The sequence below is a fragment of the Pinus tabuliformis genome, chromosome 7 (genome assembly GCF_031772625.1).
Source record: "Pinus tabuliformis cultivar Carrire ecotype Pingquan chromosome 7, CPIR1, whole genome shotgun sequence".
In the NCBI taxonomy this organism is placed as follows: domain Eukaryota; kingdom Viridiplantae; phylum Streptophyta; class Pinopsida; order Pinales; family Pinaceae; genus Pinus; species Pinus tabuliformis.
In genome coordinates, this window is record NC_142293.1 from 482299950 (window position 1) to 482326720 (window position 26771).

General features: G+C 47.2%; 1 pseudogene; it reads left to right on the plus strand.

The window, feature by feature from the left end:
- The first annotated feature begins 3964 nt into the window (after positions 1 to 3964).
- Positions 3965 to 5110, plus strand: LOC149248107 (DNA polymerase epsilon catalytic subunit A pseudogene; annotated as a pseudogene).
- The last annotated feature ends 21661 nt before the right edge of the window (positions 5111 to 26771 follow it).

Sequence of the window (26771 nt, forward strand, 5' to 3'; positions counted from 1 at the left end):
GCAAAGCATTTTTGATTACAACTTGGTTGGTTCTTGTGTTTCAACCATATTTTTTTTGTTGCATTCAATGTATGACCTTTGCATAATGATAATATGCATTTTATTGCAGAGCATTTTTGTTGGAATGCATCATGGTTGGTTCTTGTGTAACAACCATGCTTGTGTTGGCATTTTGTTGGAATGCATCATGGTTGGTTCTTGTGTAACAACCATGATTCTGTTAGCATCCAATTAACTTTTAAATACTTTTGACAAAGCCATTTGTATGCTCATGTAATAGTGAATATAGCTTGAAGGTAAGTGGGGTTAAGAATGTGATATATGAATGTGGATGTTATATGAATGTGATATATGAATGTGGATGTATCCTTCCCCTTAAATGGATGATTTGGGAAATTATGTGAAATGGGGAAAGCAAGGAAAAAGGAAGTGAAGTTTTTCCAAAAATTATTATTCTAACTTTTCAAGGAATTTAATGGTTAAAAGTTAGAAAATATCATACCTTGACTTACCCTTCCAAAACGGATGAGAGCTGTGCACGTGTGGCTGCAAGAACTTTTGTTCATGGACTTCTTTACTTGGTTGGAAAAATCATGCATGAATCATGCATGTGCAGCTGCCACAATTCTGCTCTAAATCTGCTTCTTCAAGCTGTGGGTGAAAGATGAATCTGTGTTATGGTATCGGCTGCTAGATCCTCTACTGCTGGATGAAAAATCTGAGGAGTCTGCTGAACATGGTTGAAAGTTGTATCTGCTGCTGGATGATGAATCTGATGAGTCTTGCTGAATATGGTTGAAAATATATAAGGCTTGGAAGGTATACAAAATATAGAAGTTACATTTTCCTCCCAGCCTTATTTATTCACTTGTCCTCAAGTGAAATACAATGTATACAACGAATGGAAATACAATGAATGGAAATTAGCTTCATCTGCTACAAAATATGGCTCTTCAAGTCTTCAACGCTCGATGGCACAAATCTTACTATGTGATTAAATGTGTCGATGTCAAACATAGCAAGAAGTTGTTGACTTAGTGGCCGTTAATGAATGCCCCTAGCCAACACAAGAGCTCCCACCATTGATTCCAATGGGAGTCAGGATGCCTAACACATCTTTGTAGGTACGAATAAATTTGTCGGAGTCGAGTCACCTACAAGATCCAACGAACAAGGGATATTAATGTACTCCCGTTGTTCATTGGCAAGAGTACTTGCCATTAAGGCATGCAAGCCTCTAGGTGTTTTTTTCAATGATACATAGACTCTAGGACTTTGACTCAAGCAGGTTTTATTGGCGGAAATGAAGGGGAATGGTAATGACATGGGAAATGACAATATGCTTGTAAGGAATGGATGTAAGGAAATGCATGGTGTATGAAATAAGAACTCTTGCTGTGAAAAATGGATATGGAAGTGTCATGCCTTATGGATGTACGATTGGTGGAATTCAAACTTTTTCAGGGAGGTGGAAGGTAGTGGTTGTGGAGATGGATTTGTCTTCAGAAATTTTCATGAATTTAGTCTTTGGAAGACTAATTGTCGTCACAATGTAATCTCCTAAATGATCTCTTTGTTATCCTGTTACCTGTGAAAAAAACTTGGCAGAAAGGAAACATAAGTTTGTTCAAGAAGAATTGATCATTTCCTTCATGATTCTTACGCAAAAATTTCATACCAAATAAAACAGATTTAGGAAAAATCAAAGCGTTGCAAGTGACTCAATTCATGATTTAAGTTTCAATCCATTTTAAAACTAACCATGAAAAATAATACTCCCTGTTTGTGATCGATAACTCATGTGCTTGGCAATTCGGTCCTGCATATTAGTGCGTCATAAAGCATAGAACAGAAAGATGTGAATGGCAACTTAAAGCTATCGAAACAAGAATCCACCATTGGTTGATAAACCGATTTTTGTAATTTGTTTCCAAGTATTCCATTTTTTTTATTTTCAAGTCTGTGTAAATTTTGTGAATTTTTTTATGTTGATTTTACTGTTTTTTAAACAATAAATTAAAAAAAAAAAAAATTAATTTATTATTCAAGTTGAATTTTCTTTTAAAATTGTAAAATCAACACAATTTATTTAGGAAAACCTTAAAATGAAGTTAGTATTTTTTTCTTTTTTTTTTTTTTTTTTTAAAAAAAAAACAAAAAAAACTATTTTGTGTTGTTTTGATGTTTTTTGTATTTTTTTTTTATTTTTATTTTTAACAACAAATTAAAAAACATAAAATGTTTTTTTAATTTATTATTTAAGTTGAAATGTTCTTTTTCCTATCGACAAAAATTTATAAAATCTAATAATGAAAAAAACTATCACTAAAAAGTTATTTTTATTTTTATTTTTTTAAGTATTAGTCTTTTAGTGAGGTATTTGGTCAAACACTCTGTGAACATACTGCTGTAGGTGATTTTCAGGAGTATTAGAGATACCAGTGGAGAGAGGCATAAAGAGTGGCTGTATATGACTGCTACAATACTAAAGCACCACCAGCTATGTAAGAAAATCTTCCCACAGAGAATGAACATAAGCATACCGAGTCCAAAATTGGTAGAGAATCAGCAAGGAAATATATATAATAGTCAATGACTCCCATGTGCAGTGCAATCAAAAAAACTCGTGGACCGTTTTCAGCATTTATAATCTTTCAAGAAGTCTGGTGTAGTCTTTTGATGAAGCTCAGTTGTGCCCAAACACAGCCAACAGTAAGGAGATTCCAGTCCATGTTTAGGCTCCACCAGTAAGGAAGAAATACAACCAAAGCTTCAACAGAAACTCAGCTAATACGCTGTCCCTCTCTTGGCATTTCAACTCAGTGAATAGAGGCAGCGTTTGAACCTCTGGAAATTGTGGAAGGCACCAACAGAATGAAGGCTTCTATCCACAACAAAACAGCAGGTAACTTGTCCACTGCAAAAGGGAAAGACGTCCCACTTTAATCAAGCATATGTCTCACTGAATAAGCAATAGACTTGCCCTATTTTTGACTGGAAAATGCACTGCCTTTACCACATAACTCGTCTAACACTGTAAGTAGCTAGTGTAACAACTAATCAACGCCCTGCTTGACTTGGTTATTGGTGACGTGGCTTTCAGTTAAACACGTCGAGTGGAATGCATGCAACGGGAGGATCGGTGGGCAGAGACCTGCAATGGACAACAGACATGAAGGGGTGTGTATGTGTGGTGGGCAGGTCGACTTAGTCGGTCTACACCCCAAGTGACATGACCCTTCCTTATTCACATTTGGCTGTGGCATATAAATGTAGAAGAGGGGTGCGTATAGCTCCGGAAAACTCCAGATCTGTTGCCAAAAAGACACATGCAAAGTGATAGCATTACAACCATCAGATCCTCCAACGCCATCCCTGTTTTCATACAAACAAACCAAGACACAAAAAAAATGCAGTGAATGATAGGCACACACAACCCAATTCAACTCCGAATGGGACAAAAACGTTCTCAACGTCTTCGCCACTGCTCATAATTGATTGTAATGCATCCATACTCAGCGAATTTCACCTGATGTCACAAATAATGGTGGGCATTAATTTCCACAATCGGCACCAAATCACCACCCGCCGCCATAGGTTCGCTCCAAGATGTGCTGGCAGTGACACATATTAAACTGATGTTTTCATTATCAAAATATCCCGAGATTTCCTCAGAAAAATATCTGCTGCATTAATGAAAACGAATCGCCAGATCTAGACTTATCCCTCCATCATCTCAGCTGATGCATCTCTGTGTGCCCTTGATCCAGGAGGATCCCTACTCCACCGATCAGAGAAAGCCAAGATCGACTTCCAAAATAGCTTTGGAAGTTTCTTCTTTGTTTCGTTCATGTAACCTCCCAAAGTCCAGGAGAGCAGTTTAATTGCTTCCAAATTTAGTGAACAAAAGACCCCCAAGATGCGACTTTTCTTTTCTACTGAAGGAAATTTCAAAGTAGCGAATATGCCAAATGAGGAAATTGGTTTTCGTTGTGATCAAGTTCAAGGAGAATGCCGTGCTAAATTTGCATGCCATTTGGATTGCTTGGCTTGGGTTAACCGTGACAGTTATCTACCACAGGGCAGCCAAGGTCTCAAGGCTGTCACAAAAGCTAAATTAGGTTATGATCCATTGGAGGTGAATCCAGAAGATATGGTCCGCTTTGCAATGGAAAAACCCCAGATAATGGCATCTTATTCAGTTCCTAACAAGCACCAGGCTGAACCAGAAAGGTTTTCCAAGGGGCACCTTCTTGAGAGCGAGACATACATTGGAGGCCACGTTGAATGTCTTGAATCTGGTGTCTTTCGTTCGGATCTTCCCACAAAATTTCGTCTTGATCCCTTAGCATATCAGCAATTAATTGACAATCTAGATCGAGATCTTCAGTATGCTATCAAAGTGGAGGGGAAGATGGATTTGGATTCTGTAATTAACTATGAGGAAGTTAAAAATGACATAAAGAGACAGTTGGAGTCTCTGCGGGATGTTCCGAACCGTGATGAGTGTCCTCTTATATATCATTTAGATGTTGCAGCGATGTATCCTAACATTATCCTTACCAATCGACTTAAGCCCCCTTCAATAGTCACAGATGATGTTTGTGCAGCATGTGATTTCAATCGTCCTGGTAAAACATGCGTTAGACAACTTGAATGGGTTTGGCGAGGAGAATCCTACATGGCTACTAGAAGTGAATACTATCACTTGAAAAACCAAATTGAATCAGAGCAAATTCCCACTCCAGAAGGTCAACTGCCACGCTTTTTCCGTGATCTCCCTAAGGAAGAGCAGCAAACAAAACTTAAAGATCGCTTGAAGAAGTACTGCCAAAAGGTTTATAAACGGGTCCTTGAAAAGCCAGTCACTGAACGACGAGTTGCAGGAATATGCATGCGTGAAAACCCTTTCTATTCTGACACTGTGCGCAGTTTTCGTGACAGAAGATACGAGTATAAAGGTCTCAATAAGGTCTGGAAAGGCAAGTTGGTAGAAGCAAAGGGCAGTGGAAACCCAATAAAGGTTCAGGAAGCGCAGGATATGGTGGTGGTTTATGATTCTCTCCAACTGGCACACAAGTTTGGGCAATTTATTATGCAGTTTCTTTGAAACAATTGTGCATCAGGTATGAGAGCACAATATTACGGACATCATTGTCATTGATAGCCAAATGATCATATTGGTGAGGATCTACGTCCATCCCAAACCCTAATTTGCCGGTCCAGTTAACCTCAATTATCCACTATAAGCCCAAAATTCTTGCAGCATTAACGTACTACCAAATTGACCTTACTGCTCTGCATGACCGGTGTTGATAAGTTGGATCGATGAGTACAGGTGAGGAGGTAAGCGAGTAACGGGATTCGACCTCTTCGCCGCCTGTTATTTCTTCGTTAAAACCCGACTTATTTTATCATCTTCGTAGATCACATAAGCCGTTTCAATTTTGGAAAAAAATAAAACATTGACTTTCCTTTTTATTGGACATACTTGTCATGAATTTGAGATTGCCTGCGTAACCTGGCCATAGCCGGTTGAATTTTTTTATTTTGTTGTTGTTTTTTTTTTAATAATATATATATATATATATACATGAAATTTTTTTTATTTTTGAAATGTTGTTTAATATTTTGCAAATTTTTTTTTAAAGCTCTACAAAAAAATGGTTAGTGTTTTTTAAAGTATCTAGAAAATATAAACAAAATAAAAATGGTTAGTTTTTTTTTTTTTTTATTTAAATAATAATATGTGTATATAAGATACATATATTATTATTATTTTTATATATTTTTTTTAATTTTTAAATCTAAAATCAAAAACTAAAATTTTTATTTTTTAAATCTATAATAGAAAAAACAAAATTTCATCTAAAAATTTAAAAATGTTTGTTTTTTCGTTCACAAAATCCGTTATTTAATTTTCCAGCAAGAGAATGTTTATTTGAACAAAATCAATAGACTTTCTGATCTTCCTGATCGCACAAAGTGCAGGAAGAGAGCATACTCATCGCTTGATTTGTTTTTATTCATGCAGGGGGTTTTTGAAACAACGAAATTTAAAACTAGCTAAACACTAAAACATAAGAAAACTCAAACTTAAACTTATTTGTGAAGATCCTGCTGTCACCAGGTCTCACAAGTTATTTTGTCCAAAGAAAAATAAATACTGAATTAAATTCTAATGCCTACTCCCTTAGCACCATTCCCCGGCAACGGCGCCAAAATGTTGGGCAATTTATTGTGCTTAAAATGCTGCATTAAATATCGACCAGGGAAACTCGTAAGCTTTTGATGATGCCAACACTATATGTGCAGGAGTAGGCGACTAATTCTATGTCTAATTAAATTACCTACGATTCAATATAATATGCAAGGGAAGAGGCTCCTAACTAAGGAGATCCTGGTTGTCCTTCCCTACAGTATCATAGAGAAATAATAAAACTAGAAACTTAAAATGCAAACGAGAGGATGAACTTTAATTGTTGTTTAGATTCAAAGAGAGAAAGACTAACTTAGTCTCTTGATTGTCCTCTCTTGTACTAATCTAGACTAGACTAAAATTCATCCATAAGCGTAAACTAAATGAAATAACTTGAAACATAAAAGCAAAAAGATGAATTCCAATTACAAATCAAATAGAGAGAGAGAGCCTAACTTAGACTCTTTGTTGTCCTCTCATATGTTGATAAGATTCTAATTGAAAATTCATTCATCAAACCAATCCCCAAACATTAACATCTAAGCAATTAAATAAAATAAGATCTAATATGAAACAACATGTTCCTTTGCTCCTTCTAGAGTGAGCTCAATTCTCCTAAGAACAAAGTGACAAGCCATTCCATATACTACATTAAGATAACTTTTATCTAAAACTACATAATGGAAAACTATTTCTATAACTACTAAATGGAAATATATGTAAAACAAAGCTTTATTCTATTCCATCATAAGTTGGATACAATGCTCTAAGAGTCCTCCCCTTTGGAATGAGGAGGTACTCCTATTTATACAATGAGAGGAGATAACAAACTCATAATGATGATCCATTAATCTCTCTTTTAGTTCCATACATTTCTCAACCATCTAGACACATAATCCTATCCTCCATGATTTCCTCCATGAGGTCCATGATATTCTCCATGATCTTTTCCATGAGGTGTATCTTATGAAATTCGAATTTGATCTTTCAAGGCCACAAAAAGGTGTCTTGGAAGCTTCCTTGCAACCTACACATGTCAACAAACTCATGCTAATTGTTAGGTATAAGTTTAAGCATATTATTTTCTAAGTTTTAGCCATAAATTCACTTAGAAATGTTAAGAATTAATAAACTTTGGAAAAGTATTGTTATGACCCAATAATGAGGTAAACATAATGATATGGAGGTGGAATGGAGGTGACATGAAGGTAAAATGTGAAGATATAAGTGAATAATGGAGTGAAAATAGGGACGATTTTGAGGCCCAACAACCTCGTTCATCAACCACATGAAGGTGCTTGGTGCATTTGATAGTCCAAATGGCATGACCAACCATTCATATAGTCCACTATTGGTCTTGTAAGTTGTCTTCCATTTGTCCCCTTCTATGTTCTGGATCTGATGGTAACCACTATTGAAATAAACCTTTGAAAAGTAGGCTTCCCCACTCAAACAATCCATCATGTCATCCATCCGTGGCAATGGAAATATGTACCAGATTGTAATCTTGTTAATTTCGTTGGAATCTGTGCATAACCTCCATTCTCCATCTTTATTTGGACTAAGTACCACAGGGACAACGCATAGAATCAAGCTACCCATTATGAATCCTTTGTCTAGCAACCCTTGAACTTGCATCCTTATCTCCTCATTTTCCTTGGGTGTCATTCAATAAGCAACTTCGTTTGGAAGGCTTGCTCTTGGTATTAGGTCAATGGGATGGTTGATACTTCTCTTATGTGGCAACTCACTTGGCAAGTCATCTACCACGATATCACGAAACTCATGCAACATCTCTTGAATCTCAACAGGTAAATCTACAATTTTAGTGTGCAAAAGTATTACCTTTGGATTGCAGACCATCGCATAATTGACCTCTTCTTCCTTCATTTGTTGCAGAAATTCCTTTCCTCCCAACAATAGTGCTTTTGAGCTACTTGTCCCTGCTGTACTTTCTTCCTTCAATGGTACAAGGGTGTACTTGATTCCATCCTTTTCAAAATTATAGGTATTTTTCTCTCCTTCATGTAACACTTTCCTATCAAATTTTTAGGGTCATCCAAAAAGAACGTGGTAGACATCCATTGGCAGGATGTCACAAACTATCTTATCCTTATATCGACCTATCTGGAACTCTACTCCGCTCTGCTCACTTACCGACAATTAGTGACCTTTCTGCAACCGTGATACTTTATATGGTGTTGGATGCTTTAACCTTTTCAATCCAAGCTTTTCCACCATTTCTGTGGAAATTAGATTGTCAGTGCTCCCATTGTCAATCACCACTTTTTTGCATTTTCCTTCGACCTTGCAGAAAATCCTAAACAAGGATTTTCTGTGTGCTGATTCAACAATCTTCTTGGCTAGTTTCATCAAGACCTTACTCATCATTAAAGATTCTCTTGTCTCTTGTGTATTTTCTGCCACAGGTTCCGGTGCTTTTTCTGCTTTCGACTGAGCCACATACGCATCTCTCTTTCCTCCATTTTCATTCTTAGGACACTCAAAAGATCTATGACCCATCTACCCACATTTATAGCACTGGTAGATAGTCTCTTTGCTCTTCCTCTACCTCTACCTCTCTAGTAAGGTCTTCCTCCTCTGGAGTCACCTTTTTTCTCTTTTTTTCCTTGCTATCTTTGGTTACTTGCATCATTATTTTGGGTTGGAGCCTTCCCTCCTCAAAATTTCTTCCCTTTTCATCTAGAAAATCTGTGACCTCTGCTTGAATTTTTCTTCCTCATTATCTTCTCTTTTGCCTTCATGGAAAACTGGTATGGTTATTCCATCGTCCTAGAATAAAACATGTTGATTTCATCTTGAATCTCCAACTTCAAGCCATTAATGTACCTTGCTGTTTTCTCCATGGTGTCTTCTACATAACCTGCCTCAATTTCACCCTGTAAAAATCCTTTTATATTCTCTACCTATTAACAACCTTTACTTGAAGTTATTCACCTGTCTGTAGAGGGATATATGATAGTATTTTGGCAAAAAATTCCCCTTCATCTTTGCCAACTTTTAATCAATGGTTTCCCCTTTTTCCTTCTTTCAGCTTGCACATTGTCCCACCACAATGCATCATGGCATTTCAACCTGGTTATAATAAATTTTACCGGCTTATATTCTTGAATATCCTCGTATTCAAAATACTTATTTAGTTCACTAATCTAGTCCATCAAAGTCTCGGCTACTAGACTGCAATCATAGGTAGACAACCCAGGTTTTGGTCTCAAACTTGAGCTTAAAACTGACCTCAATAGTTTAACCTCCAGAGCTTCATCCACAGGCGTTTCTCTTTATACTGTAGCTTCTTCCTCTGATCTACTATCATCTCTAGTGTCAGGGTCTCATTGCTTGCTGGTCTCCATGGCATCTAAAAGGGCTTTCAACCTTTGTATCTCTTCTTGGATTTCTTTGTTAGCTACAGGACTTCCTCCACGATGTCTCTCTCTTCTTGCTCACATTGCCATCTCCCTTTGCTGTAGACAACACCACCAATATAAAATACAACTCTATCACAAACATAGATATACTTCAAACACACTCTGATACCAAAAATTGATGGAAACAAGAATCCAAGAAGGAAATACAGGCGCAACATAGTGCAAAGATAAACTGGCTATAGGTGTTACAAAATATTTTCGTAATGCACTATGAAATATTTCATACCACACAACGAAATATTTTCATAGTGCCTCTAGAACTTTGTTTTTTGCTCTTGTGAATGTGAAGCGATTTGGTCCTCTACCAAAATGATCTCTCATTGTCTTAACACACCTCCCACGCTCAAGGAATGAGCTCCCTCGTCTCAGCGACCAAGGTTTGTGCTCAAGCTTCCAACAACCCTGTCGTGGTAGCATTCAGGCCAAATAATTTGTCTCAACTTTTAAGTTATCAGGCTCTCCAAGTTTCCATACTCAAACAACGTTCTCCTCCTTCCTCCCTTTGCATCCAACATCCCCTCATCGGCTTAATAAGCACACTCAAATTAACAAAACTGCGTCGCTTCTTGCAAAAAAAAGACACTGTAACATATAACAATGTAAACTTTGAAACGGGAACTGATATTGTTACCCGTTTCGTAGAGATAGCAAAAAAGTGACCTGATTTTGAAAAGGGGTTATGCAGAACGAACATGTTTTTTTTAGAGCATACTTTTTGGCACTTTAATTTTTTTATGTACATTATGTTTTAGAATCGTTTTAGAATGGTAGTGATTTTCATGCTGATTTAAAAAAGCGAGTATTCTGCATCACCACCATTTTTTAAAAGACCTGTGTTTTGGCTTTAAATTTTCTAATGTATAAAATGTAAATAATTATTTTGTAAATTTGATTATTTTTGAAGTGGCCGTTTTCTTCATATTTTCTTGTTTTTTATTTTAATTTTAACTCTTTTTTTAGTGAGGTTTTTATTGTTTTACATTTTTAAATTAGGAGGTCGATATTTAGAATTTTCGATATTCTACATATTTATACATCCTTAATTAATTTTTGAATCCACATGAAATAATTGTTTCTAAAAAACAATATTTTTTAACAATAGACATAAAAATAACCATTTTTAACATAAATATAACTAAAAAATTACATGTTTTGATAATTTTTTGCTAGAATTGACATGTCAAAATCACAATTTTTATACGATAATTTTAACCAAAAACAGTTAAATAATAGCCTTTTTTATGAATTTCATGTCAAAAAAATAATAATAATCACTTTTTTTTTTCAAAAAATAATGATTAACTTAAAAATCAATGCGAAAATCACATATTACAAATATTGAACGTATAACAACCTTAATTGAGTGTTTATTATTCTCATAAAATGTCAAAGTCAAAACATTACAAAGCTTGATTTACAAGCATAACTTAAATTTAATCAACAATGTCACATAATCCAAACTCTTTGTCCTCTAGAGTTTCATCATTGTCTTCTTTCACAATATTTTCTGTTTCCTTTTGCTCACTTTCCTTTTCTAATGGGTCTCTGATGTCTGCGAATCTCCCAATGTATGTCTTTCCAAACATTCCATGCAATGGTGGTTGGGGTTCCTTTGGCTTTTTTGCCACACGTGATTCACTAATGTCCCCTTTATTCAACCCAATTTCTTGCATCGCATCTGGAAGAAATTGAAGAACATTAAGTCTTTGCTGAATGAAATTGCACTGTACTGGATCTTTTTCAATTGCAATGCAATTTCTTCCTTTTTGAAGGCAACATGCTAGCGTTGTACCTAATTATCAAGCACAAAAGAAATAATGAACTAAATTAGTACAATGACATATTAATTAAAAAATAACATATTGAAATTCAATTCCATATAATAAAACTTACCTGAGCCAGAAAATAAATCCAGAACCCAATCTCCTTCATCTGACAAATGTCTATAAGATAGTTAATCAATAATTGTGGTTTTTGATAAATGTTAACTATCTATCCTTTTGCTTTTGATTCCGGGAATCAACCAGACACCAGCCGGGCGAGTGGCTGGTGGCTGGGTGATTCCCACCAGCAGAGCGGGCGGCTGGTGGCTGATTCATTCCCAGAATCACCCAGCCACCAGCAGGGCGGGTGGCTGATGGCTGGGTGATTCCGGGAATCAACCAGCCACCAGCATTCCGGGAATCAACCAGCCACCAGCCAGCCACTGGTTGATTCCGGGAATCAACCATCCACCAGCCAGCCGGGAATCAACCACCCACAGGGTGGTTGATTCCCGGAATCACCTAGCCACCAGCTGGGTGGGCGGTTGGTGGCTGGTTGATTCCCGGAATCAACCAGCCACCAACCGCCCACCCAGCTGGTGGCTAGGTGATTCCGGGAATCAACCACCCACCAGTCGCCTCCGGGAATCAACCAGCCACCAACCGCCTGCCTGGCTGGTGGCTGGGTGATTCCGGGAATCGACCAGCCACCAGCCGGGCGGCCAGCTGGTGGTTGGTTGATTACCAGAATCAATTAGCCACCAGCCGCCTGGCTGGTGGCTGGGTAATTCCGGGAATCAACTAGCCACCAGCCCGGCGGCTGGCTAGTGGCTGGTTGATTCCGGGAATCAACCAACGAACAGCCGCTCGCCCGGCTGGTAGCTATGTGATTCCGGGAATCAACCAGCCACCAGTGGGGCGGCCAGCTCGTGGCTGGTTTATTCGGGAATCAACCAGCCACCACCACCAGCTGGCCACTCAACTGTTGGCTGGTTGAATCCCGGAATCAACCAGCCACCAGCCGGTCGCCCGGATGGTGGCTGGGTGATTCCAAGAATCAACCAGCCACCAGCCGGCCGCACCAGCCACCACCCGCCCGCCCCGCTGGTGGCTGGGTGATTCCGGGAATCAACCAGCCACCAGCCGGGCGGCCGGCTAGTGGCTAGTTGATTCCGGGAATCAACCAGCGACCAGTCGGCGCCCCAGTTGGTGGCTCGGTGATTCCGGGAATCAACCAGCCACTATTTGGGCGACTAGCTGTCGCTGCCGCCCAACTGGTGGCTGAATCAACTAGCCACCAACTGGCCGTCTAGCTGGTGGCTGGGTGATTCCCGGAATCACCCAGACACCAGCCGGGCGGGGAATCACCCAGCCACCAACCGGGCGGCCGGTTGGTGGCTAGTTGATTCCGGGAATCAACCAGCCACCAGTTGGCCGCCCGGCTGGTGCCTGGTTGATTCCGGGATTCAACCAGCCACAAGCCGCCTGCCCAGCCGGTGGCTGGTTGATTTCGGGAATCACCCAGCCACCAGCCAAGCGGGTAGCTGGTGGTTGGTTGATTCCCGGAATCGACCAGCCACAAGTCGGGCGGCCAGCTGGTGGCTGGTTGATTCCCGAAATCAACTAGCCAGCAACCGCCCACCCAGCAGGTGGCTCCGCCCGGCTGGTGGCTGGTTGATTTCGGAAATCAACTAGCCACCAATTGGCCACCCGGTTGGTGGCTGGTTGATTCTAGGAATCAACCAGCCACCACCAGCTGGCAGCACGGCTAGTGGCAGGTTGATTCCGGGAATCAACCAGCCACCAGCCAGGCGGAGCTACCAGCGGGGCGGGCGGCTGGTGGCTGGTTGATTCCGGGAATCAACAAGCCAGTCGGGCAGGCGGCTGGTTGATTCTGGGAATCAACCAGCCAGCTGGGCGGCTGGTGGCTGGTTGATTCCGGGAATCAACCAGCCAGCGGGGCGGGCAGCTGGTGGCTGGTTGATTCCCGGAATCAACTAGCCACCAACCGGGTGGCCAGCTGGTGGCTGGTTGATTCCCAGAATCAACGAGCCGCCCACCCTGCTAGTGGCTCCGCCCGGCTGGTGGCTGGTTGATTCCCTGAATCAACCTGCCACTAGCCGGGCGGCCAGCTGGTGGCTAGTTGAATCCTGGAATCAACTAGCCACCACTAGCCACCAACCGGTCGCCCGGTTGGTGGCTAACCGGGTGGCCGGTTGGTGGCTGGTTGATTACGGGAATCAACTAGCCACACCCGGTTGGTGGCTGGTTGATTTCGGGAATCAACCAGCCACCAGTCGGGTGGGTGGCTGGTGGCTAGTTGATTACGGGAATCAACAATCCACCAGCTGGCCGCCCGACTGGTGGTTGGTTGATTACGGGAATCAACGAGCCACCAGCCGCCCACCTAGCCGGTGGCTGGTTGATTCCCAGAATCACACAGCCACTAGTCGAGCGGGCGGCTGGTGGCTAATTTATTCCGGGAATGAACCAGCCACCAGCCGCCCGCCCGGCTGGTGGCTGGGTGATTCCCGGAATAAACCAGCCACCGGCAAGGCGGGCGGCTGGTGGCTCGTTGATTCCCGGAATAAATCAACCACCAACCACCCTCCTGGCTGGTGGCTCCGCCCGGCTGGTGGCTGGTTGATTCCCGGAATCAACTAGGCACCAGCTGGGTGGCCAGCTGGTGGCCGGTTCATTCCTAGAATGAACCAGCCACCAACCGGGCGGTTGATTGATTCCCCCATCCGGCTGGTGGTTGGATGATTCCGGGAATCAATGAGCCACCGGCCAGGCAGGCGGTGGTGGCTGGTTGATTCCTGGAATCAACCAACCACCGGCCGGGCGGGCGGCTGGTGGCTCGATGATTCCGGGAATCAACCAGCCACCAGCCGGGCGGCCATCTGTTGGCTGGTTGATTCCTGGAATCAACCAGCAACCTGTCGGCTCGGCTGGTGGCTCTGCCCGGCAGGTGGCTGGTTGATGTCACAAACTATCTTATCCTTATATCGACCTATCTGAAACTCTACTCCACTCTGCTCACTTACCGACAATTAGTGACCTTTCTGCAACCGTGATACTTTATATGGTGTTGGATGCTTTAACCTTTTCAATCCAAGCTTTTCCACCATTTCTGTGGAAATTAGATTGTCAGTGCTCCCATTGTCAATCACCACTTTTTTGCATTTTCCTTCGACCTTGCAGAAAATCCTAAACAAGGATTTTCTGTGTGCTGATTCAACAATCTTCTTGGCTAGTTTCATCAAGAACTTACTCATCATTAAAGATTCTCTTGTCTCTTGTGTATTTTCTGCCACAGGTTCCGGTGCTTTTTCTGCTTTCGACTGAGCCACATACGCATCTCTCTTTCCTCCATTTTCATTCTCAGGACACTCAAAAGATCTATGACCCATCTACCCACATTTATAGCACTGGTAGATAGTCTCTTTGCTCTTCCTCTACCTCTACCTCTCTAGTAAGGTCTTCCTCCTCTGGAGTCACCTTTTTTCTCTTTTTTTCCTTGCTATCTTTGGTTACTTGCATCATTATTTTGGGTTGGAGCCTTCCCTCCTCAAAATTTCTTCCCTTTTCATCTAGAAAATCTGTGACCTCTGCTTGAATTTTTCTTCCTCATTATCTTCTCTTTTGCCTTCATGGAAAACTGGTATGGTTCTTCCATCGTCCTAGGATAAAACATGTTGATTTCATCTTGAATCTCCAACTTCAAGCCATTAATGTACCTTGCTGTTTTCTCCAGGGTGTCTTCTACATAACCTGCCTCAATTTCACCCTGTAAAAATCCTTTTATATTCTCTACCTATTAACAACCTTTACTTGAAGTTATTCACTTGTCTATAGAGGGATATATGATAGTATTTTGGCAAAAAATTCCCCTTCATCTTTGCCAACTTTTAATCAATGGTTTCCCCTTTTTCCTTCTTTCAGCTTGCACATTGTCCCACCACAATGCATCATGGCATTTCAACCTGGTTATAATAAATTTTACCGGCTTATATTCTTGAATATCCTCGTATTCAAAATACTTATTTAGTTCACTAATCTAGTCCATCAAAGTCTCGGCTACTAGACTGCAATCATAGGTAGACAACCCAGGTTTTGGTCTCAAACTTGAGCTTAAAACTGACCTCAATAGTTTAACCTCCAGAGCTTCATCCACAGGCGTTTCTCTTTATACTGTAGCTTCTTCCTCTGATCTACTATCATCTCTAGTGTCAGGGTCTCATTGCTTGCTGGTCTCCATGGCATCTAAAAGGGCTTTCAACCTTTGTATCTCTTCTTGGATTTCTTTGTTAGCTACAGGACTTCCTCCACGATGTCTCTCTCTTCTTGCTCACATTGCCATCTCCCTTTGCTGTAGACAACACCACCAATATAAAATACAACTCTATCACAAACATAGATATACTTCAAACACACTCTGATACCAAAAATTGATGGAAACAAGAATCCAAGAAGGAAATACGGGCGCAACATAGTGCAAAGATAAACTGGCTATAGGTGTTACAAAATATTTTCGTAATGCACTATGAAATATTTCATACCACACAACGAAATATTTTCATAGTGCCTCTAGAACTTTGTTTTTTGCTCTTGTGAATGTGAAGCGATTTGGTCCTCTACCAAAATGATCTCTCATTGTCTTAACACACCTCCCACGCTCAAGGAATGAGCTCCCTCGTCTCAGCGACCAAGGTTTGTGCTCAAGCTTCCAACAACCCTGTCGTGGTAGCATTCAGGCCAAATAATTTGTCTCAACTTTTAAGTTATCAGGCTCTCCAAGTTTCCATACTCAAACAACGTTCTCCTCCTTCCTCCCTTTGCATCCAACATCCCTTCATCAACTTAATAAGCACACTCAAATTAACAAAACTGCGTCGCTGCTTGCAAAAAAAAGACACTGTAACATATAACAATGTAAACTTTGAAACGGGAACTGATATTGTTACCCGTTTCGTAGAGATAGCAAAAAAGTGACCTGATTTTGAAAAGGGGTTATGCAGAACGAACATGTTTTTTTTAGAGCATACTTTTTGGCACTTTAATTTTTTTATGTACATTATGTTTTAGAATCGTTTTAGAATGGTAGTGATTTTCATGCTGATTTAAAAAAGCGAGTATTCTGCATCACCACCATTTTTTAAAAGACCTGTGTTTTGGCTTTAAATTTTCTAATGTATAAAATGTAAATAATTATTTTGTAAATTTGATTATTTTTGAAGTGGCCGTTTTCTTCATATTTTCTTGTTTTTTATTTTAATTTTAACTCTTTTTTTAGTGAGGTTTTTATTGTTTTACATTTTTAAATTACGAGGTCGATATTTAGAATTTTCGATATTCTACATATTTATACATCCTTAATTAATTTTTGAATCCACATGAAATAATTGTTTCTAAAAAACAATATTTTTTAACAATAGACATAAAAATAACCATTTTTAACATAAATATAACTAAAAAATTACATGTTTTGATAATTTTTTGCTAGAATTGACATGTCAAAATCACAATTTTTATACGATAATTTTAACCAAAAACAGTTAACTAATAGCCTTTTTTATGAATTTCATGTCAAAAAAATAATAATAATCACTTTTTTTTTTCAAAAAATAATGATTAACTTAAAAATCAATGCGAAAATCACATATTACAAATATTGAACGTATAACAACCTTAATTGAGTGTTTATTATTCTCATAAAATGTCAAAGTCAAAACATTGCAAAGCTTGATTTACAAGCATAACTTAAATTTAATCAACAATGTCACGTAATCCAAACTCTTTGTCCTCTAGAGTTTCATCATTGTTTTCTTTCACAATATTTTCTGTTTCCTTTTGCTCACTTTCCTTTTCTAATGGGTCTCTGATGTCTACGAATCTCCCAATGTATGTCTTTCCAAACATTCCATGCAATGGTGGTTGGGGTTCCTTTGGCTTTTTTGCCACACGTGATTCACTAATGTCCCCTTTATTCAACCCAATTTCTTGCATTGCATCTGGAAGAAATTGAAGAACATTAAGTCTTTGCTGAATGAAATTGCACTGTACTGGATCTTTTTCAATTGCAATGCAATTTCTTCCTTTTTGAAGGCAACATGCTAGCGTTGTACCTAATTATCAAGCACAAAAGAAATAATGAACTCAATTAGTACAATGACATATTAATTAAAAAATAACATATTGAAATTCAATTCCATATAATAAAACTTACCTGAGCCAGAAAATAAATCCAGAACCCAATCTCCTTCATCTGACAAATGTCTATAAGATAGTTAATCAATAATTGTGGTTTTTGATAAATGTTAACTATCTATCCTTTTGCTTTTGATTCCGGGAATCAACCAGCCACCAGCCGGGCGAGTGGCTGGTGGCTGGGTGATTCCCACCAGCCGAGCGGGCGGCTGGTGGCTGGTTCATTCCCAGAATCACCCAGCCACCAGCAGGGCGGGCGGCTGGTGGCTGGGTGATTCCGGGAATCAACCAGCCACCAGCCAGCCACTGGTTGATTCCGGGAATCAACCAGCCACCAGCCAGCCGGGAATCAACCACCCACAGGGTGGTTGATTCCCGGAATCACCTAGCCACCAGCTGGGTGAGCGGCTGGTGGCTGGTTGATTCTGGGAATCAACCAGCCACCAACCGCCCACCCAGCTGGTGGCTAGGTGATTCCGGGAATCAACCACCCACCAGTCGCCTCCGGGAATCAACCAGCCACCAACCGCCTGCCTGGCTGGTGGCTGGGTGATTCCGGGAATCGACCAGCCACCAGCCGGGCGGTCAGCTGGTGGTTGGTTGATTACCAGAATCAATTAGCCACCAGCCGCCTGGCTGGTGGCTGGGTAATTCCGGGAATCAACTAGCCACCAGCCCGGCGGCTGGCTAGTGGCTGGTTGATTCCGGGAATCAACTAACGAACAGCCGCTCGCCCGGCTGGTAGCTATGTGATTCCGGGAATCAACCAGCCACCAGTGGGGCGGCCAGCTGGTGGCTGGTTTATTCGGGAATCAACCAGCCACCACCACCAGCTGGCCACTCAACTGTTGGCTGGTTGAATCCCGGAATCAACCAGCCACCAGCCGGTCGCCCGGCTGGTGGCTGGGTGATTCCAAGAATCAACCAGCCACCAGCCGGCCGCACCAGCCACCACCCGCCCGCCCGGCTGGTGGCTGGGTGATTCCAGGAATCAACCAGCCACCAGCGGGGCGGCCGGCTAGTGGCTAGTTGATTCCGGGAATCAACCAGCGACCAGTCGGCCCCCCAGTTGGTGGCTCGGTGATTCCGGGAATCAACCAGCCACTATTTGGGCGACTAGCTGGTCGCTGCCGCCCAACTGGTGGCTGAATCAACTAGCCACCAACTGGCCGTCTGGCTGGTGGCTGGGTGATTCCCGGAATCACCCAGACACCAGTCGGGCGGGGGAATCACCCAGCCACCAACCGGGCGGCCGGTTGGTGGCTAGTTGATTCCGGGAATCAACCAGCCACCAGTTGGCCGCCCGGCTGGTGCCTGGTTGATTCCGGGATTCAACCAGCCACAAGCCGCCTGCCCAGCCGGTGGCTGGTTGATTTCGGGAATCACCCAGCCACCAGCCAAGCGGGTAGCTGGTGGCTGGTTGATTCCCGGAATCGACCAGCCACAAGTCGGGCGGCCAGCTGGTGGCTGGTTGATTCCCGAAATCAACTAGCCAGCAACCGCCCACCCAGCAGGTGGCTCCGCCCGGCTGGTGGCTGGTTGATTTCGGAAATCAACTAGCCACCAATTGGCCACCCGGTTGGTGGCTGGTTGATTGCAGGAATCAACCAGCCACCACCAGCTGGCCGCACGGCTAGTGGCAGGTTGATTCCGGGAATTAACCAGCCACCAGCCAGGCGGAGCTACCAGCCGGGCGGGCGGCTGGTGGCTGGTTGATTCCGGGAATCAACAAGCCAGTCGGGCAGGCGGCTGGTTGATTCTGGGAATCAACCAGCCAGCCGGGCGGCTGGTGGCTGGTTGATTCCGGGAATCAACCAGCCAGCCGGGCGGGCAGCTAGTGGCTGGTTGATTCCCGGAATCAACTAGCCACCAACCGGGTGGCCAGCTGGTGGCTGGTTGATTCCCAGAATCAACGAGCCGCCCACCCTGCTAGTGGCTCCGCCCGGCTGGTGGCTGGTTAATTCCCTGAATCAACCTGCCACTAGCCGGGCGGCCAGCTGGTGGCTAGTTGAATCCTGGAATCAACTAGCCACCACTAGCCACCAACCGGTCGCCCGGTTGGTGGCTAACCGGGTGGCCGGTTGGTGGCTGGTTGATTACGGGAATCAACTAGCCACACCCGATTGGTGGCTGGTTGATTTCGGGAATCAACCAGCCACCAGTCGGGTGGGTGGCTGGTGGCTAGTTGATTACGGGAATCAACAATCCACCAGCTGGCAGCCCGACTGGTGGTTGGTTGATTACGAGAATCAACGAGCCACCAGCCGCCCACCTAGCCGGTGGCTGGTTGATTCCCGGAATCACACAGCCACTAGTCGAGCGGGCGGCTGGTGGCTAATTGATTCCGGGAATGAACCAGCCACCAGCCGCCCGCCCGGCTGGTGGCTGGGTGATTCCCGGAATAAACCAGCCACCGGCAAGGCGGGCGGCTGGTGGCTCGTTGATTCCCGAAATAAATCAACCACCAGCCACCCTCCTGGCTGGTGGCTCCGCCCGGCTGGTGGCTGGTTGATTCCCGGAATCAACTAGGCACCAGCTGGGTGGCCAGCTGGTGGCCGGTTCATTCCTAGAATGAACCAGCCACCAACCGGGCGGTTGATTGATTCCCCCATCCGGCTGGTGGTTGGATGATTCCGGGAATCAATGAGCCACCGGCCAGGCAGGCGGTGGTGGCTGGTTGATTCCTGGAATCAACCAACCACCGGCCGGGCGGGCGGCTGGTGGCTCGATGATTCCGGGAATCAACCAGCCACCAGCCGGGCGGCCATCTGTTGGCTGGTTGATTCCTGGAATCAACCAGCAACCTGCCGGCTCGCATGGTGGCTCTGCCCGGCAGGTGGCTGGTTGATTCCTAGAATCAACAAGCCACCAACAGGTCGTCTGGTTGGTGGCTAGTTGATTCTGGGAATCAACCAACCACCAACCGGTCGTCCGGTTGGTGGCTGGTTGATTCTGGGAATCAACCAACCATCAGTTGGTTGCCTGGCTAGTGGCAGGTTGATTCTGGGAATCAACCAGCCACCAGCTAGCCGCCCCGGTGGTGGCTTGTTGATTCCCGGAATCAACCAGCCAACAGCTGGGCGGCCAGCTGGTGGCTGGTTGATTCCTGGAATCAACCTGCCACTATGCGGGTGGCCATATGGTGGCTGGTTGAATCCTGGAATTAACCAACCACCAACCGGGCGATCTGTTGGTCGTTGGTTGATTTTGGGAATCAACCAACCACTAGCCAAATGGGTGGCTGGTTGATTCCCGGAATCAACGAGCAACCAGCCACTAGCCAAACGGGTGGCTGGTTGATTCCCGGAATCAACGAGCCACCTGCTGGCTGCCCGACTGGTGGCTGGTTGATTCCGGGAATCAAAGAGCCACCAGCTGCTCGCCCAACCGGTGGCTGGTTCATTACGGGAAACACCCAGCCACCAGCCGGGCGGGCGGCTGGTGGGTGGTGCCTGGTTGATTCCGGCAATCAACGAGCCACCAACTAGCCGCCCGGCTGGTGGCTTGTTGATTCCGAGAATCAACGAGCCACCAGCCACCGGCCGGGCGGGCGGCTGGTGGCTCGTTGATTCCCAGAATCAACCAGCCACCAGTCGGGCGGCCAGTTGGTGGCTCGTTGATTCTCGGAATCAACAAGCCACCAGCCACCAGCCGCCCGCCCGGCTGGTGGCTGGGTGATTCCTGGAATCAACCAGCCACGGGCTGGGCGAGGAGCTGGTGGCTGATTAATTCCCGGAATCAACCAGCCACCAGCCACCCGCCCGGCTGGTGGCTGGTTGATTCCCGGAATCAACCAGCCACCAATGAGCCACCAGCTGGCCGCCCGGCTGGTGGCTGGTTGATTCTGGGAATCAACGAGCCACCAACAACTGGCCAGGTAGGTGGCTGGTGGCTCGTTGATTCACGGAATCAACCAGCCACCAGCCAGGCGGCCAGTTGGTGGCTCGTTGATTCCCGGAATCAACAAGCCACTAGCCACCAGCCGCCCGCCCGGTTGGTGGCTGGGTGATTCCCGGAATCAACCAGCCACCGGCCAGCGGGTGGCTGGTGGCTGGGTGATTCCTGGAATCAACCAGCCACCGGCCGGGCGGGCGGCTGGTGGACCAGCTGGCCGGCCAGCTGGTGGCTGGTTGATTCCCGAAATCAACCAGCCACCAACCGGGTAGTGAATCCGGGAATCAACCTGCCACCAGCAGGGAGGGCAGCTAGTGCCCTGGAATCAACCAGCCACCAACCGAGTAGTGAATCCAGGAATCAACCAGCAACCAGCGGGAATCAACCAGCCACCAACCGGGTAGTGAATCCAGGAATCAACCAGCCACCAGCCGGGCGGGCAGCTGGTGGCTGGTTGATTCCCGGAATCACCCAGCCACCGGCCGGGCAGGCGGCTGGTGGCTGGTTGATTCCCGGAATCAACCAGCCACCAACCGGGCGGCGAACTAGTGGCTGGTTGATTCCCTGAATCAACATTTCCACTAGCCGGGCAGCCAGCTGGTGGCTGGTTGAATCCTAGAATCAACCAGCGACCAATCGGGCGACTGGTTGGTGGCTGGTTGATTCTTGGAATCAACCAGCCACCAACCGGGTGGCCGGTTCGCTAGTTGATTACGGGAATCAACCAGCCACCAGCCGGGCGGGTGGCTGGTGGCTAGTTGATTCCGGGAATCAACGATCCACCAGCTGGCCGCCCGGCTGGTGGTTGGTTGATTCCGGGAATCAACGAGCCACCAGCCGCCCGCCCGGGCGGTGGCTGGTTGATTCCGGGAATCACCCAGCCACCAGCCGGGTGGGCGGCTGGTGGCTGGTTGATTCCCGGAATCAACCAACCACCAACCACCCTCCTGGATGGTGGCTCCACCCAGCTGGTGGCAGGCTGATTCACGGAATCAACTAGGCACTAGCCGAGCGGCCAGCTAGTGGCTGGTTGATTCCCGGAATCAACCAGCCACCAACCGGGCAGCTGATTGATTCCCCCGCCCGGCTGGTGGTTGGATGATTCCGGGAATCAATGAGCCACCGGCCGGGCGGGGCTGATGGATGGAATCAACCAACTACCGGCCGGGCGGGCGGCTGGTGGCTCGATGATTCCGGGAATCAGCGAGCCACCAGCTGGGCGGCCATTTGGTGGTGGCTGGTTTGCCGGCTCAGTTGGTGTCTCTCCCCGGCATGTGGCTGGTCGATTCCCGGAATCAACCAGCCACCAACCGGCCACCCGGTTGATTGGTGGCTAGTTGATTCCCAGAATCAACCAGCCACTAACCGGTCGTCCGGTTGGTGGCTGGTTGATTCTAGGAATCAACCAACCATCAGTTGGTCGCCCGGCTAGTGGCAGGTTGACTCCGGGAATCAACCAGCCACCAGCGGGGCGGAGTTACCAGTTGGGCGGGCAGTTGGTGGCTGGTTTATTTCCGGAATCAACCAGCCACCAACTGGCGCATTCCCGGTTGGTGGCTGGTTTATTCCTGGAATCAACCAGCCACCAACTGCTGGATTCCTGAATCAACCAGCCACCAACTGGCCACCCGGTTGATTGGTGGCTGTTCGGCCACCAACCGGTTGTCCGGTTGGTGGCTGGTTGATTCTGGGAATCAACCAACCATCAGCTGGTCGCCCGGCTAGTGGCAGGTTGATTCCGGGAATCAACCATCCACCAGCGGGGCGGAGTTACCAGTTGGGCGGGCGGTTGGTGGCTGGTTTATTTCCGGAATCAACCAGCCACCAACTGGACGCCCCGCTGGTGGCTGGTTGATTCCCGGTTGGTGGCTGGTTTATTCCTGGAATCAACCAGCCACCAACTGGACGGCCGGCTGGTGGCTGGTTGATTCCCGAAATCAACCAGCCACGAGCGGGGCGGCCAGCTTGGGGCTGGTTGATTCCCAGAATCAACCTGCCACTAGCGGGGCGGCCAGATGGTGGCTAGTTGAATACCGGAATTAACCAACCACCAACCGGGCGATCGGTTGGTGGCTGGTTGATTCCGGGAATCAACCAGACATCTACCGGGTGGCCGGTTGGTTGCTGGTTGATTCCGGGAATCAACCAGCCACCAGCCAGGCTGGTGGCTGGTGGCTGGTCGATTCCGGGAATCAACGAGCCACCAGCTGGCCGCCCGGCCAGTGGCTGGTTGATTACGGGAATCAACGAGCCACCAGCCAGTCGCCCAGCCGGTGGCTGGTTGATTACGGGAATCACCCGGCCACCAGCCGGGCGGGCGGCTGATGGTTGGTGGCTGGTTGATTCCTGGAATCAATGAGCCACCAACTGGCCGCCCGGCTGGTGGCTGGTTGATTCCGAGAATCAACGAGCCACTAGCCACCGGCCGGGCGGGCGGCTGGTGGCTCGTTGATTCCTGGAATCAACCAGCCACCAGCCGGGCGGCCAGTTGGTGGCTCGTTGATTCTCGGAATCAACAAGCCACCAGCCGCCCGCACGGCTGGTGGCCGGGTGATTCCCGGAATCAACCAACCACCGGCTGGGCGAGCAGTTGGCGGCTCGTTGATTCCCGGAATCAACTATCTACCAGCCGGGTGACCTGCTGGTGGGTCGTTGATTCCCGGAATCAACCAGCCACCAGCCACCCGCCCGGCTGGTGGCTGGTTGATTTCGGGAATCAACCAGCCACCAACGAGCCACCAGCTGGCCGCCCGGCTGGTGGCTGGTTGATTCCGAGAATCAACGAGCCACCAGCCACCGGCCGGGTGGGCGGCTGGTGGCTCGTTGATTCCCGGAATCAACCAGCCACCAGCCGGGCGGCCAGTTGGTGGCTCGTTGATTCCCAGAATCAACAAGCCACCAGCCACCAGCCGCCCATCCAACTGGTGGATGGGTGATTCCCGGAATGAACCAGCCACAGGCCAGCCGGTGGCTGGTGGCTGGGTGATTCTCGGAATGAACCAGCCACCGGGTGGCTGGTGGCTGGGTGATTCCCGGAATCAACCAGCCACCGGGCCGCCAGCTGGTGGCTGGTTGACTCCCGAAATCAACCAGCCACCAACCGGGCGGCTGATTGATTCCCCCGCCCGGTTGGTGGCTGGATGATTCCGGGAATCAACCAGCCACCGGCCGGGCGGGCGGCTGGTGGCTGGTTGATTCCAGGAATCAACCACCGGTGGCTGGTTGATTCTCGGAATCATCCAGCCACCGGCTGGGCGGCCATCTGGTGGCTGGTTGATTCCCGGAATCAACCAGCCACCAGCCGCCTGTCCGCCGCCCGCCCGCTGGTGGCTCTGCCCGGCTGGTGGCTGGGTGATTCCCGGAATCAACCAGCCACCCGGTTTATGGCTGATTAGACCGGTTGGTGGCCGGTTGATTCCGTGAATCAACCAACCACCACTTGGCCGCCCGGTTAGTGGCAAGTTGATTACGGGAATCAACCAGCCACCAGCCGGGCGGAGCCACCAGCCAGGCGGGCGGCTAGTGGGTGGTTGATTCCCGGAATCAACCAGCCACCAACCGGTCGCCCGGTTGGTGGCTGGTTGATTCCGGAATCAACCAACCACCAGCTGGCCGCCCGGCTAGTGGCAGGTTGATTCCGGGAATCAACCAGCCACCAGCCGGGCGGAGCCACCAGCCAGGCGGGCGGCTGGTGCCTGGTTGATTCCCAGAATCAACCAGCCGCCAGCCACCTGCCAGGTTGGTGGTTGGTTGATTCCGGGAATCAACCAGCCACCAACCGGGCGGCCAGCCTTTGGCTGGTTGATTCCCGGAATCAACTAGCCACCAGCCGCCCATCTGGCTGGTGGTTCCGTCAGGGTGGTGGCTGGTTGATTCCGGGAATAAACCAGCCACCAAACGGGCGGCCAGCTGGTGGCTGGTTGAATCACGGAATCAACCAGCCACCAACCGGGCGATCGTTTCGTGGCCGGTTGATTCCGGGAATCAACCAGCCATTAACCGCGTGGCCGGCTGGTGGCTGGTTGATTCCGAGAATCAACCAGCCACCAGCCGTGCGAGTGGCTGGTGGCTGGTTGATTCCGGGAATCAACAAGCCACCTGCTAGCCGCCCAGCTGGTGGCTGGTTGATTCCAGGAATCAACGAGCCACCAGCCGCTCGCCCGGCCGGTGGCTGGTTGATTCCGGGAATCACCCAGCCACCAGCCGCCCGCCCGATTGGTGGCTGGGTGATTCCCGGAATCAACCAGCCACCGGCCGGGCGGGCGACTGGTGGCTGGTTTATTCCCGGAATCAACCAGCCACCAGCCGGGCAGGCGGCTGGTGGCTGGTTGATTCCCGGAATCAACCAGACGCCAGCTGGCCGCTAGGTGGCTGGTTGATTGGGTGGCTGGTTGATTGCTGGAATCAACCAGCCACCCTCCTGGCTGGTGGCTCCGACCGGCTGGTGGCTGGTTGATTCCCAGAATCAACCAGGCACCAGCCGGACGACCAGCTGGTGGCTAGTTGATTCCCGGAATCATCCAGCCACCAACCGGGTGGCTGATTGATTCCCCCACCCGGCTGGTGGCTGGTTGATTCCCGGAATCAACCAGCCACCAACCACTATATGATTACGGGAATCAACCAGCCACCGGCTGGGCGGGTGGCTGGTGGCTGGTTGATTCCGGGAATCAACCAGCCACCGGCCGGGCGGGCGGCTGGTGGCTGGATGATTCCGGGAATCAACCAGCCACCAGCCAGGTGGCCATCTGGTGGCTGGTTGATTCCGAGAATCAACCAGCCACCAGCCGCCCGCCCGGCTGGTGGCTCTACCCGGCTGGTGGCTGGTTGATTCCCGGAATCAACCAGTCACCAGCCGGGTAGAGCCACCAGCCGGGCGGGCGGCTGGTGGCTGGTTGATTCCCGGAATCAACCAGCCGCCCGCTCGGCTGGTGGCTGGTTGATTCCCGGAATCAACCAGCCACCAACCGGCCATGAGATTGATGGCTGGTTGATTCCCAGAATCAACCAGCCACCAACCGGTCACGCCACCCGACAGGTGGCTGGGTGATTCCGGGAATCAACCAGCCACCAGCCGCCCGGGAATCAACCAGCCATCGGCCGCCCGCCCGGCTGGTGGCTGGTTGATTCCCGGAATCAACCAGCCACCGGCCGATCGCTCGGCTTGTGGCTGGTTGATTCCCGGAATCAACCAGCCACTAGCCGCCTGATTGGTGGCTCGTTGATTCTCGGAATCACCCTGCCACCAGCAGGGCGGAG